At 36.1% G+C, this 15,819-nt stretch overlaps 1 long non-coding RNA gene across 2 annotated transcripts; it reads left to right on the forward strand.

The window, feature by feature from the left end:
- Positions 1-1,339: 1,339 nt before the first annotated feature.
- On the forward strand, positions 1,340-11,260 carry LOC116259357 (uncharacterized). 2 transcript variants are annotated; one of them, XR_004173904.2, is made up of 4 exons: positions 1,340-1,402; positions 2,454-2,536; positions 2,841-2,967; positions 10,772-11,260. It is a non-coding gene; the product is annotated as an uncharacterized LOC116259357 (long non-coding RNA). The 2 variants fall into 2 exon arrangements; XR_004173905.2 differs by having other exon boundaries at positions 1,382-2,166.
- Positions 11,261-15,819: the final 4,559 nt, after the last annotated feature.

Consider the following 15,819-nt stretch of genomic DNA (forward strand, 5'->3'; position numbering starts at 1 on the left):
CCATCAAACGGGCCCTTGGTGATCGTCGGTAATTGGCAGCGGAAGGTTACAACTGCCACTTTTAGTGTAATTTGATACCAAATATATTTTGTGAGTACTTCATAAATCTGCTTTAAAATTTTATAAAACTGTTGTAGTTTTAGTGTTACTTAAACTTGTTTTATTTTTAAAACAGATTGATGAGACTCTCACACACAGTGTGTTTCCCTGCCAAACCACCCTTAAAATTAAAGAAATACAGAAAAAAAGACACTTTGATCGACAATCGGCTCCAGTCCACGGTACCTCGAGCAATGCCTATAGTCCACATATGCCGGTTTCCACATTTCAATCGTAACAATTGGTTGCTCATTTTGCATCGAGATGCAATGCAGATGCTCGATAGTCAGTCGGCACTGATATGTGAGCACACGCACCTGTAAATTCTATTTACTAGTTTTCAATTGCCTGTTACATACTAGAGCCCCATTTTGTCTTTTGATGAATTGGGGAGTTCGGTCATACTCAAATGTGGTTGGCATTATTTTAAATCTTATTGCTTTGGTGTTCTCACCAGACAAATGGCTAGACCCACCCATCGAAGTGTCAATGCCGGGAGTAGGATTGATTCTGAGGGAGAGTGGAAGTGGTTGAGTAGAAGAGGATAAGAATGGGATCCTTTGGGGGCATTTCTTTAAAATGCGTGGTCGACCGCCCTGGATGCTGGTGTGTTCACTTTCTTTTAATAACAGTTGGTCATCAAGGAACCGATTTTTGCCCCTTAATCGATACCATTAAACTGGACTTTCGTGCAAAATATTTAAGGAGAACTATTGATGTAATAGCACTATGCAAGATCGACCAAAAAAACCTACAAATCTGCCAAAACACATAAGAGATATTGGGTGTCCAAATTCCTTGAAAATCCACTGACGCCGCCGGTAGTTTCAAGGGTTTAGATTTATTTTTCCTGCAAAAAGTAGACGATTTCAGCCAGTTTTTGGTTTGATTGAATGATGAGAACCTAAAAAACCTAGTGAAAGCACATAATCCCCCAAGAATCATAAGAATATCTCGTAGAAATCATTCGGTTTTCATGAATACAGCAGAATACTATGAAAACAATAAAAAAATGATTTTTTGGCATCAAAGACGTGTCTGGATGTGATTTTGCTCTTTTAAAATGCTTGGGTTCCCATCTATCCACGTTTAGCCATTAAATCAGTGCACCACATCGTCATTTTAAACCTTAAAATATCATGACTTTTTGGGTTGACAACTGGCTGCCGTGATCTTCTTTTTCACGTTTACCGCCGGATTCCGACGACCTTCTCCATCAAAACTAACAGGAAGAGAGAGAGGGGGAGAGATCGTGGTATTTGATATGTCGGGGGGACGGAAGAGTGGAACGAGGAGAAGGGAGGTTGGTTCGTCGACCCTTGCTTTTTTTGTCTTTTTCCTTTTGCTAAGACAGGTTAAAGTAGGTGTTTTCCATCGTGCTTTCACCTACTCGGCGACTAACTCCATGGCCAGGTATGCTCTCTCTTCTCTCTGGTTGTCTGTCCCTCTCTCCGTTGTCGACCAAGGTATCCCCTCTCCCTAACCAATCGCAACCTCTCATGAAACTTTGTCAAGCTTCTACAGTCTAGGAGCTTTCCCAATCTGTTGCAATCTCTACCATCGATTGCAAATGCTTAGAGTGGGTCGAACAAGCCACAGATTTCACGAGAAGAAACAACACAAAAGAATGCAAAAGACGGAAGCGGGGGGTGTAGGCAGGTGAATTTTGTGCACTTAAATCCCGAATGGCTCCAGGTAGCATTTCCTCTCGTTGCTGGACGGAAAGAACGGCTTTTGAAGAGAGAGGTCAAGTGAAGGATAAAGAGCAAGCGCAAGGAGGTTATTGGAAGAGTGAAGGAAGTCTAAAATACTTTTTTTGGCCAGATATGGCTCTGCCATTGTCACTCACTGTCTGCCTTAACCATGTCTGGTTAATTTGCTCCCTACTTCAATTCATCGACATGATTGGAAAGGCATCGCTTCATAAATTGCCAACAGGATAGAGCTTCAGCCCCATGGCTTGGAGATTAGAGTTGAGAAACTCTCAAGCGGAGGAGGGTCGAATCGTTCATCAATGGAGGATGTTAGCAAAATCACAGGGATAGCCTCCTTTTCTCTGTTGGAAAGGTCGATCTACAGCTGCCCTTATCATAGTTTCCTTATTTCATAATCAACATTTTTTTACCTTGTTTATCGCGTGGGATTCTTGTGTGATCTTCTTACTTAAAATGGTCTGGCCTGTACTCATACCTTCTCTCAAAATCATCACAGAAAATAAAGTGAGAGCTCCCTTACTCTCGTGGAAGTAGGCATCAAAATGCCTAACCACTTATATGCTTGAGTGTTTCTTTGCTCTTCCATTCTAGTTTTCATGTTTTTAACAGTTTTTAACAAAGGAGTCCGTACCTTATCAGAATTGTCAGAAGGGAAAGAAGAGTCATGCAGTTGACTAGGTCTGGTTCATCTCAGAGATCTGAAGGTTAAGTGTGAGACTCGGGTAAGTTTCAATTGAAGTGTCCAATCTGTATATAGTTCAACGTTTTTAATATGCATGGAACACTTTTTTGAAACTCAACCTTTCCCGCATCTCCAAATTGGAATAATCGGTATGATAAATCCACCGACCTTGGGACTTATTTCTCATGGATTTGCTCTTAGGACAGAAGTTGGGCACCAAAAAGTAAGATCTATCCCAATCAGGCCCCAAGTTTTTCAGTTTCATGGACTGAAAAGCCCGATATAGCAGATTTCTTTTAAATCTTAGTTTACAAATGTGTGATAATGTTGGTCTGGTTTTGCAGAGGGAGAAGGAAAAAATAAAGCAGCAGAAAGTTTGGAGATCCAGCTTACGGATGGAAGGGAGGCGTCTTAGTTGCCATCAGCAGGCCAAAGCAACCGGTACTTGACCATAACGATCTTGTGGCACAGGTAATTAATTAGAAGAGTTCAATACTTGCTTATCTTCTTACCATTGAAATCCAATTCTACAACCGCGCAAATAGTTTGTTCTATAAGCTAAAGCTTGGCCTGCGGCAGATGAAAACTAATTAAAAATAATGATAAACATTGTCGATTACATTTAACAAAGAAAAGTATACATGAAAAGGAAAAAGTCTAAAGACAAAGTGGGAATTTATTCTCAAAAATTTTACCTGCATGTACAGTCATTGTTATATTTTCTGGCTTGTCAACAAGAAAGGAGTGTTGAATGTATGATCAAGTTCTCGACCATTAGGTGTATCATTCTAAACCAACTTGCACTTAACCTGCTCTCTTCCGTTGGTGGGCTTCACTCACCTTAGCAGTCAGATCCTCCTCCTATACCTGAAAGTTTATTGTTTTATAGAAGGGCAGAGGTCTATTATTAGTTCTGCGCACAATACTTTTTACTAGCTTGTTCCCAATTGTTCTTCCTAGTTTTTTGCACTCCCATGGACTCATTTTAAATAATTTTGAATAGGGAGTTAATTTCATAGGAGCATTAGCTTTAAGAAAATCACTCAACCCATTGGAAGATTTAAAAGTCCCACCAGATCCGCTTCTATTTGATTATCTTCTGTTCGTAAAATATTTTTTGGTTTCAAGGAAATTATTTTGGATCTATTTTTTAGAAAAAGCTAGTGGCAATATTATCGTATGACTGAATATTTAGAAGCACTGGAAGACTGATATTGTGATATCCACCCTCAGGAAAAATCTCACCGCCACAATTTTCTCGGAATATAATGAGTACTGTCCTCGTCAAAACTATCCTACAGTACAAATAATTATTAGATAAACTTCCGGGAGATATGGCTTTCTACCTTTATTAAAATTATTACATAAATAAAAACATGACGACCCTCACGGTTTGTTAGTCAATATGCAACATGTGATTATTTCATACTTTAAAATAGGAGAATAATTTAATATATTTAAAAATCAATTAGAGTGCAAAATTAAAAATGAATATAAAGCTGCATCTGCTCCAAATTGATATATCGTCAAGAGTCCGATACGATGCATAGCATACTACAAGGGTAGGCATGGGCATCTACGGTGGTTCGCTCGTAGTTAGCTTTCCAAGTTAAGCATCCACCTCTTGGTTTTGGTGGTGCGTACTTTCGCATCACGTGAGCTCATGATTTATATTGTTTTCCTTTCCCTGATTTTGGTACCAATCAAATCCATGGGAGATCAATTGTTTTCCATCTATGTATAATTCAGAGGCTGTTTGGCACCAGTTATGAATTGCAATGTTCACTGAAACTGCCCCCAAAACATATTCAGATTCATGAAACTATGTAACATAGTGTTTCATTATTCTACTTGAAAAAGAATTACTGGATGGTAACAACCTATTATGGGAAGGGTCTATTTGACAAACCCAACACTATGTAAATGTTCCATAAATATGACCCAGAAATTGGCAAATTCATGGAACAACTTGAAAAGTGTTTGATGGATCTACCTCAATTTCTCACACAAATGCATGAAATGGTTATAGACAGTTTCATTTGTCAAACAAGCCCTTAATATACTTAGGAACTTGGGATCCAATGTTCTCCTAAAGTCATGCATCAAGCCTTAGTATACTTGGAAGTAATAGAATACTCCTTGTCTAAAAGAAAAAGTTATAGTTTAGCAGGTGAATACAACGTCTAGGGGCATGATTGTATCTGCATAGAATCCCATTATTTTGATAAAAATAGTTTCCAAACCACTTGGATCGCTAATAACGTTATCTTTTGTCTTTACAAATTTCAATGGAATGGCTAATTTGTGTATCTTCATAGGTTTAATGTTCACTAGGCAACCTAAATGCAATCATCCAATGACTAGTTAGTTGGTTTATCACATGCTTGCCTAAACATATTCTCTCCAAGCTAGACAGCAAATGACCTTCCCATCCAGCCAGTCAAGTAGCTGCTTCATTATTTACTAACTCCTCGTAGTGGAACATGTTGAGCGTCCCCACAAAAGAGGCAGAACTAGATAGGCCAATGGGAGATACATCTTTAGACCATCCCAACAATCCCAACAGATTGAGTATAGATAGTTTAATAGCAGCGCAGTCGCAATGCGTGATTATTTTTTTAATAATTTTTTTAAATACGAAACAAATATAATTTGAAATATAATGAAATAAAGTAAAGTAAGATAAAATGGATAAACAAATAAACAAATAAAAAGCTGTTGTTCATATAAAAAAACATAAGTGTAAAAGAAATGCTTTTTGTTACAAATGGGGGACGACTCCGTTTTGAGTGACTTCAGACTAGTTTTAGATACGGATATAATGGGTGGTTTAGGTTTAAAAGCACCTCTTCGCATGAAAAACATAAAACAAAAGGAAAGTTCACGCATGCATGTGCGACGCTCATAACATCAAATTTTGTGGTTTTGATCTCAGTCTTAGATTTTAAGTTTCAAATGCTTAATTTGGATCTAGATTTTGGTTTTGGGTCTAATTTGGATTCGATAATTGGATTTTGGATTTAAATTTCGTGTTTGGGCACAGACAAGAATTCATTTTGGATTGAATAGTCGCGAATAAGGTTGGGCATCGGGTCGGGCCCGGGCCCTACAGCCATGCCCGGGTCGGCCCGGCCCGTTAGGCCCGGTAAGTAAAAAAATATATATATATTTTTTCAATTTTTTTGTTTTGATAATATGTTTTTATTCTTAATAAATATATTTATATTGAAAAAATATTATTTTATAATTAAAAATATTTTTTTAATTTAAATGGGCCAGGCCGGGCCGGGCCGGCCCGGCCAGATACCCACCCTTAATCGCGAACTTGTTTTGGGTTTAGGATTTGGCTTAGGGTTTAAAAATAAAATACAATCTTTTGAAAAAAAAATTATGGTGATAATACACGGTTCGCTGATGATTTATTGGAAGATAATCATGAGTTATGATTTGTCAAATGGCTAACACTCCTCCTGTAATCCATGATTTTAAAAGACTGATGGATTATTGATGACAAAAACGAAGCAAAACAGTATCATAGTGTAACCCTCATTTTACTTTTGTAAGGTAAATGCTCCAAGTAAAAGGATTGCCTAATTGCAAAAGGGTTGCTAGAGTGCAGATATACCGAAAAATAACTATTAGGTTGAGTCTTTCTTTTTCATAAAAAGAACTGTAAATAGAGGAGACCGTGCGTTGTAGCATTAAGGTTAGAAAATGCAAGACCCGTTCCCTAAAAGGGTAGAAGTGAAACCTGAAATATATGAAATACGATGGTCGTCACTAAGCAGACGCAAGGCGTATGTCAGAGACTCTCACCTGTCCTGCTGCCTCTCTGGGGGTGACCTCACCTGTCCTGCTGCCTCTCTACATGACTGGGGTGTGGCTGTCTCACCTGCCTCTCTCAAGAGAGGCTCCCCCGTACTTCTATTTCTCTCTTCCCCCACCTCCCCCGTACTTCGATCTCTCTCTCCCCGACCCCCTCCCCCGTACTTCCATCTCTCTTTCTCTCCCCCTTTGTTTGTATGTGTTCCTCAAGACAACGATTTTGACTAATTGCCGTACTCAGCCTCCTCTTCACGTCACGCCCAATTGATTGAAGCTTCCAACCTTCTTTTGCCCCACCCAACCACAGTAAAATGTTTAGAATTGCTTTTCTTCTAAAAGGATTATGGTTTCAAGCCACCATGACAATTATATCGCGACTTAATAGCGAAACACCTATGCCTTTACCCTCCACAACACCGCAGCGGCAAGAAATTATGCCTGGCATTTTACATCAAGGCACAGCAATCAACATAGAGATCACTCGCGAGACACTTAGGTTTGCAGCAAAAATTTATATGCCCATACAGTTCTCTGGTATTCTTTCCCTTATACAGATTTGCTTCGTGGAGAAGCTACCAGCAGATTGGCTCGTCTTCCCTTTGATTTTGGTGCTTTGCATGCTGACACTTTCATTTTTGCTTTCGACGTATGTTCTCCCAATATCTCTTCCTATTCTGGGACTTGGAACCAATGAGGACAGTCGAAACCATATTATGAAGATTTATGTAGTCCTTATGCAGCTCTCTTTGATGATTGTCGTTGGAACGTGCGTGACTCATCTAATTATCCTTCAACTGTCACAAGGTAAATGAGTCTAATCTTCGTCCCTTCAACTGTCACAAGGTAAATGAGTCTAATCTTCGTCCCTCCTCACTTAATTTCATCTTTCCATACATTTTTGAAAAGATGCGTCTATTTCACCCAAATTTTTGCATGGAATTAATATCCTTTTTTTTGCCCAATTTTGTCATAAATTTCATTTTACATACTAAATTATTTTTATGTTTTATATTCTAGAACGTTTCCCTATTAATATTCTTCCAATGTTTCTGAAATGTACTTCATTGGACTTGACCATGTCCAGACTTTTCTTAACATGACATTTAAAAAAAAAATCAACTTTTATATGAAATTTTAAAACATTAATTTTGCCCTTCTAGTGAAAATAAAATTTAAAAAAAACAAATTTTCTTTTGTACACCGACACAGCAGTTATGTGGACAGCGCATAGCTAGAATGTGAAGACAAAAAACATATAAAGCAAATCTAGGTTTTTAAAGGCAATACTAGTTTTTGTACTTTTTAACACAACAAGGTAATACTTATTGTAAAAAAAAAATTGAACGACAAGTTTAGAATATCTATTGTTAATTAGGTTATTATAAATTGAAACCTGAGTCTGTTCTTTGCTTTAGTGAGGTATGGGTGAAAGCTAAAGAAAATTTACGGGACCACCCAATGAAGTTGGCGGCATTGAAGTGGTTGTTGAATGAAAAAGATTTTAAGGGTGCGAATTGGAACAAAATTGCATGTTAGGATCTTATAAGCAACGAAAAAAAAAAATCACTAGTTCGGCTCTGTCACTACTATATATAATGAAGTTCACTATTAGCTTTTTGTTATCATTCTAGTAGATCTAGTAGCTATCTGTTTTTCTAGCTGATGCTGCAAAGTCGCAGATCTGCCTATAGATTAATTGAGGAATTTTTATGAAATGGAAAGCAAAGTCGTAGATCTGCCTGTAGATTAATTGGAAAGTGAATTTGCAGATACCAGACAAACTTTCAGTTATATATATATATATATATATATATATATATATATTAGGAAAATCTAATTGTGACTTTGGTTTTTAGGAGTCACCCGACCATCTAATCAGGGTCATAGTATTTAACATGATGGAGGGGTAAGAACAAAACAAGGAAAAAATGGTGATGGTCTTTTTGTCATCTAATATTAGTTCAGATTTTTTTTTCTTGTTTTTCTTTCAATAATCCATCCACATCAGATGAACATACATAATTAAATAACTTTGTAACTCTGGATAACTAAAGTCATTATTCACTCACTGTGTGTATATATAAATGTGTTGATGCTAGACAGATAAAGAAAATCCCTAGCTTTTCATAATACATTACTAGATATTATGCATTCCGTGATATTATGCATTCTGTGGTGTGTTTCAGCATGAGGTGGCCATGATTGTTTAGTTAGAATCATTTGATCCAACATGATGAATGGTTAAGAAAAAAATAAGGAGAAAAAATTTATCGGTATTTCTCCTTATTTTTTTCTTACCAATAGTCATGTTGGATCAAATGATTCTAACTAAACAATCATGGCCACCTCATGCTGAAACACACCATGGAACGCATAATATACAGTAATGTATTGTGAAAAGCTAGGGATTTTCTTTATCTGTCTGGCATCAACACATTTATATATACACAGTGAGTGAATAATGACTTTAGTTATCCAGAGTCACATAGTTATTTAATTATGCATGTTCATCTGATGTAGATGGATTATTGAAAGAAAAACAAAAAAAAAGTGTGAACTAATATTAGATGACGAAAAGACCATCACCATTTTTTCCTTGTTTTGTTCTTACCCATCCATCATGTTAAATACTATGACCCTGATTAGATGGTTGGGTGACTCCGAAAAACCAAAGTCACAATTAGATTTCCCTGATATATATATATATATATATATATATATATATGACTGAAAGTTTGTCTTGTATATGCAAATACGCTTTCCTATTAATCTATAGGCAGATCTACGACTTTGCTTTCCATTTCATAAAAATTTCTCAATTAATCTACAGGCAGATATGCGACTTTGCACCATCAGCGAGAAAAACAAATAGCTACTAGATCTACTAGGGATATTATGCTTTCCATGCTGTGTTTCAGCATGAGGTGGCCATGATTGTTTAGTTAGAATCATTTGATCCAACATGATGAATGGTTAAAAAAAAAGGAGAAAAAATTTATCGGTATTATCGTCATCTAATGTTAGTTTACATAATTTTCTTTTTGTTTTTTCATCATCTAATATTAGTTCATAATTTTGTCTCTTTGTTTTTATTTCAAACATCCATATGTTTATGGATGATCTTAGTTGTGTATGCCTATATATATATATATATATATATATATATATATATATATATATATATATATATATATATATATTCCCAATTTCATATGACATTTTTTTCCACCAAGAACGTTTTGTGAAACTCCTTGGCCTCCAAACTTGAAGTGTCCTGCTTTTACGTGATTCACAGGCTTCAACAAACAATCAATATTTCACTTTCATGATCAAAGGTGTAGCTTGTAGTAGCCGTTCTTAGTCAATCATTCATAATATAAAAAAAAAAACATTTTCTTTCTTGGTAAATCTACCAAGGGCTATAGTCATAGTGATCCTCCTATTTAACTACTTCAACCATTTTTGAATATGAAGGTTTGAGCATCTATAGATGATTCCCCATCCACTACCCTTTTCCAAATTTTTGGTCTCGAATATACAATACGGATCCTTCCTTTGCAGTCTATCAAACTGACCTTTGCAACCCAACCCCTGTTTCTCAAGTTCATAATTGGTCTCTTGCTTTTTTTCATTTTTTTTATCTATTTTATCTACTAAACAAAAAAAATTAATATAATAAAAATTTGACTCTTGACAGTGATATATGTTGTATATGTATATCTTATTGGTGAAACAATATATAGAATACAAAATGGAAAGAAGACTAGGCGAAAATTAAAAAATAAGGAAGATCAGCATATGAGATATAAATAATGACTCATAAATCAAGTTCGGGTTCGAATTCCATACATTATCTATATCCTTATATACATATAATTCTAGATGGGATTGCAGATCAAATTACGATTATAATCTTATACTTATAATAAGAAGAAGATAACTTTCTTGACCAATCCCTTTGTCCCTTGCTCTTCGAGAAACAGAAAGGACATTTTCGAGTTTGAATTTGTCCATTTGGAATCGGGTTTCTTTTCTTTCCTTCCCTTTTTCATTTATTTCCTTTCATCGTTTCAAACTTTATTTTTCTATAGTAGCCTAGTTTCCAATTAGTTTAGTATAGGAATGATTTGTAAGGTGTCCCATATGTAGAAATCCATATTATTTATGTCATTCAAAAGATCCTTCTTTGTTTACTTTCTTCTTACTACGGAAAAGTTCTTCCCCAACAAGTGGATCCCGCTCTAATAGCTCTGAATAAATCAAATACATGCATTAAGATATGAAGGCTTCTTATTCCACAACAACAAAAATACTTTTTCATTCTTTCTTATACTAGGGAATTCTGCTTGGAACTATATGTATAATTTGTTTGTGTGTTGCACTTTGATTTTTCCCATGCATATATAGGGATGGAGGGAGACCACTAATTTTCTTGTTCCTGAAATTTCAGGTCACTAGTGGGCAATTGAGAATTTTGTGCTTTGCCAGGCAATGCGATAAGGAAATAATGCATAACTACCCTTTTCGGATTGATAATCAAAAGGGGCTTGTGCAGAAGGTTTTCATAAATAATTATATTAGGACAGATAAATCTTATGGATTCAGGGCCCTGATTACCATGGAGGATCATTCATTATTGCTGCTACAGCAAGGGGAGATTGTATGGTCTAGGGAGGAAGGACTTGCCTCAATCATGGATACTACGACATCCGAACTACCAGTGGAAAAAGAAGGTGTTTCAGTTGCCAAAGTTGAGGAGAATCTGTTTGAGTGGCTCAAGGTATTTCCAAGAGTTCCCTATTTTCCAGTTTAGCTTTGCCTTGGCTTCAAACGTCTGTGGTTTTGTTCTTGGGGAGTTTTATTTTCCATTGCTGAAAAAAAAAGTCTCTCCATTTGTTTTGCTGTTTCTTTCTGTTTGAGTCACTTTAACCCTGATTAAGTGGTCACTTGTTGATGTACTTCAATAAGACATTGTACATTGATATGTGGATGCATCCATGATTTTTCAAATACGACGCACACAGAGATCTGTCAGCAATAAAAAAAGTCACCTAATTAACTTTAACAACTAAGACTTTTCTGCTTAGTTAAAAGCATCGGCCATAACTTTATTTTTGCCAGGTTAGTAACTTTATTTAAGAACATGAGAATTATCCAGTTTCAAATTTAATATACTGAGGACTTTCCTGCATAACTTTCACAAGATGTTTCCCCTTAACATTGACATTAAAAAAACTATTGTTCACATAGATAAGGTATCTTATTCACCTTACTCATCAGCTCAGCTAATTAATAAGGTTGTGCTTCGTTAACAGAAGATTTTTTGATGAATGGCACAAAGTTAAATTAGCCGTAAGTATTTTTCAATCACATTGCCAAATGATCACCATGTGCTCTTCGGATCAAAATTTCCTTTTAATTTAGTAACTTAATTAGTACCACGTCACTTAGCTATAGCAGGAACCCTTAAACTAAAGTTGTTGACCTGGCAAATACAAGTATGTATAGGCTGAAGTTTGACGTCCTATTTATACTTAATTTCATCCGGGCCTTATTAACCGCTGCGACTTCATGTGAAACGATTTTGCTTAAGGACATGGTGAGAATGTTATTCTTTTAAAATTCATGAATGTGAATAACTATGTAAGCAGTCCTGTTAAAGTCCCATAAGGAAGATCACTTCACCAACGTCCATAAACTTGCCTTGGGAGACACAGAAAGAATCGAGAATTATATTAATGCCATCTTAGGGTTCAGTATGTCAAACGACAGAAAATATTCCAGGGTCTGTGATCTTTTTTTTGCAAGTTGGCCTTCGTTTTTTACAACTTCGTATCTAAAAATTAAGTGTTTTACAAGAATAATCACATAAATGCAAAATTGTCTGTTAAATTTGGGACAATGACATGCACCTTGTTCCTGCAAAAGGACCAGAATTCCAAGGCTTGGGGCGGAGTACTTATAGCAAGCATTACTTGCCATCACATATATAAGGAGATCATATTTAAACAAAAATGCTCCCTTTTTTTCATCTTGCACATACATTCTGGAGGAAGCTCCAGTTCATAATCAAATGACTAATTAAAATTGCAGTCGGCAGAGTTGGATATATAGTCAGACTGTCACTAAATAAAAAAAAAAGTCTGAATGATCAATTTCCATGCCTTTCAATTCAAGAACTCGATACATTCTTCCAGAACCTACAAATCATACATTAGCAAGAAGCAAACATGATACATAGATGTTGGGGTGGTGTTGTTGAGGACGATAACCACAGGCGTACGGTAGAATCAGCTAGCTCATATTAATTATAATTATTGTCAAAACTGCGTACATCTATTTGAAATATTATCCATTCGTGATTCATCTGTTCTGCAATAGCAGGAAAAGCTTCCACAAATGCACAGGAAACGATTGAGATAAACACACCAACAAAACAAAAAATATGGACGACAGAAAAGAATAATTGTAAAGTTGGTTAAGTACCCCTCTACACGTTCCATGACCAAATTAGATCAGTCATTGCAAATTTATATCCATGGTAGCATATAGACGCAATTATATATATATATATATATATATATATATATATATATATATATATATATATATATAGTGTGTGTGTGTGAATTATCTACTAATACAAATTGTTGGGACGATGCATAAGGTTGTTCTACAGGAGATGATGAGGCGGAGAGGAGAGTAAGAGACTTCCTCCCACACGTTGAAGGCTGATTACTTGGGCGTATATTTGTAAATTGTTTTTTTAAATAATGTGGACTTTATATTCCAAGTTGTGGAGCAAAGAACTAATATACATAGCTGAAAATTTTCAAATGAATTCGATCTTCTACAACATGGACGGGAAGTTCTTGTAGATTTTTGGACGCATATAGATTTTGAGTTTATAAATTTCGGGTGATTCAATTTCTTCTGATTGATCGATTCCAGCTGTGTTTTGCAATACCCCCAGCACTCCTTTCCTGACCACCGAGAGAGCCCGTCCGCTGATTCAAACACGTCCTATATATGGCTTTCTCTTTTAAAAACTTGGACTTGGATATAGATCCACTCGGCCTTGAATGAAAACCAAAACTACCCCAAGATTCAGACTCAACTCCTGAAACTCCCCCACAAGGAGATATTTTGTCCTGCAGTTCTTCCAGCAAAAGTACTGAGGGAAAAATATATCATATTTTTTAAGATAATCTGATACAAGAACTGGATTCTTCCAGCAAAAGTACTGTTACGGGGATTTTGAGACTAGTTTTCTTACTTATCTTTCCTTTCTCATTATTTGACCTACATTATCTATGTTGCCTTCATTTACTATTATTTTCTATCATCAGAACATTCTCCCCATATCTCAAGATGGATTACCAGCAAAACGTATAAATAATATATTTAATTACCAATCTAATGCTAAACACATGTGTTAGATCCAAATTTGACGGCTAAACGTAGGGTCCAAAACAGATTACATGAAATCTGTTGAGGTCGAATTCAATTAACGCTAGATCCGATAGGGCTTATCCTTGGGCCTTCACTCGTTACAACCTAAGAAATTGACTACTCTGATTTCTTACAAGTTACAATCCAAGAGAAGACTAAGATGCTAATTTAGAGTACTCAAGGGAACTCCTTTGTTAACCTAGACATCAAATAGAGAAGACCGAGTTGTCAAGCGCAGGGGCTGGAGCTAGGAATTTTTTGTCGCAGGGGCTAAACTATAGTTTTAAAATTTTAATAAGAGCTGAAATAGAAATTTTCAAACTTTTTTATATATAATAAACTAAAATTTTTTAGATTTACATATAAAATTTTGAAGTTTTTAAAATCTGAGGAGGGGAAGGGTTAAGGCCCTGCAGTTTTCCCCTTCCCTTCGCCCTTGGTGAAGGGGTCCCACTTATATTTCAAACCACGTCATATGGTTTGAAATAGCAAAGGTTCAGGTGAGAGGTAGGGAATACCACTATATGAGCAAGAGGCTGAACCATCTCAAAACCTAGGTGGTCTTACAATACATCATTCAACTTAAGTACCGTGCATTGCCATCGTTTACAATGTAGAAGAGGAGTAGCACCCATGAAAATAGAACTGAAGACACTTCGATCACACATCACTCAACCCAACCTGCTACGCTACATCCCTCCTGACCTGAAAAAAAGCATCGGTTACAAGTGAGCTTCCAAACAAAGGATCTATCTTGCAGTCAAAAATTCATGGTAATCAAGACCACAGGCTCAGAAGCCGCAGGTGCATGCGCTTCAAGAGATGCAGATTTCTGGATTTCATACAATTAACCCTACCCACAACCAGTTGTGCATCTTATTATACAGAGACAATCATACAACCGAACTTAGACAATTTTATTCTCATTGCAAAAAAATGGCTTTATCAATTTGGATGCAATACCAGTGTAGCAATTGCCGCAGCGGTCTTAGAAAGGGCCGGAATTCCTTGTTCATTCTTGGGCTTAACATCGGGACCCACTGTCATCGCCAGATCGAGGCTCTTTCGTTAAATAGGAACCAATTGCACGAGCATTCGTAGGTCTGTGACTCGATTTCGGCTAACTGGTCAAGCCCGTACCTAGATCCAAAACCATCGATTAAGCCTGGTAAGGTTTGAATAAAGTAACTCTTATTAAATCTGAAACGAAATATTATGTCGCAAATATTAGATTCTTGATACAAAATTTCAACAATTATATACTTCGCAAATTTTATCAAGATCTACAAACAAGTCTTCCTTGAAATTTATATGCTTAATTAACAAAATTTTAGTTTAACGGGTAGATAAAATTCATCATTTAACGGGTAAATGTATAGGAACCAAAACCGGGTGATCCGCAGAATTTAACGGGTAAATAAGTTTCTCTAATGTTCATGTTCATTGAAAGAAGGGAAGCATTCATACCGCGATTTTCATCAAATATTCCATGTGGATTGTTCTATATAGAAAAACTCGAAACATTCGTACTTATGAGATAGTTCAGAAGTCCACTATTATTTGTGATTTTATTGGATTCTTGATACCAAATTTTGTTATCAAGAGAAAACAAAAGGTTTTTTTTTTAAATCGACAAAAAAAAATCAGTGGAAAGTGGACGGCTTTAACTTTCACCGCCTTCACATCTGGAATTGTACAATTAACTGTTAGTCTTTGGATAACAAAAAAAATTTTGGTTCCGACTGGTGCGAGTACTCTCTTAGAAATATGCTGTCCTGATCACTACAGAAATGTTTGACCGATTGAAAAATTTCACACCAACATTGGCAGGATGAAAAATTTTACAACTTTTCACTTTATTAAGTGCCTTTTAACGCTGCTTAGTTGATCTTTAAGCAAAAGTTTGACGGCAGCCCTGTATCAGCAAGATGAGGCCGCACTAAAGCCAATACGGTATTAGTGAAGCTGGTTATATGCATAGGCATGTATATTATACATTCATTTCTGAATCTGAACCTGAATTTTGAACTGAATTTGGCCAATTTC

This window comes from Nymphaea colorata, chromosome 8 (assembly GCF_008831285.2).
Source record: "Nymphaea colorata isolate Beijing-Zhang1983 chromosome 8, ASM883128v2, whole genome shotgun sequence".
Classification (NCBI taxonomy): Eukaryota; Viridiplantae; Streptophyta; class Magnoliopsida; order Nymphaeales; family Nymphaeaceae; genus Nymphaea; species Nymphaea colorata.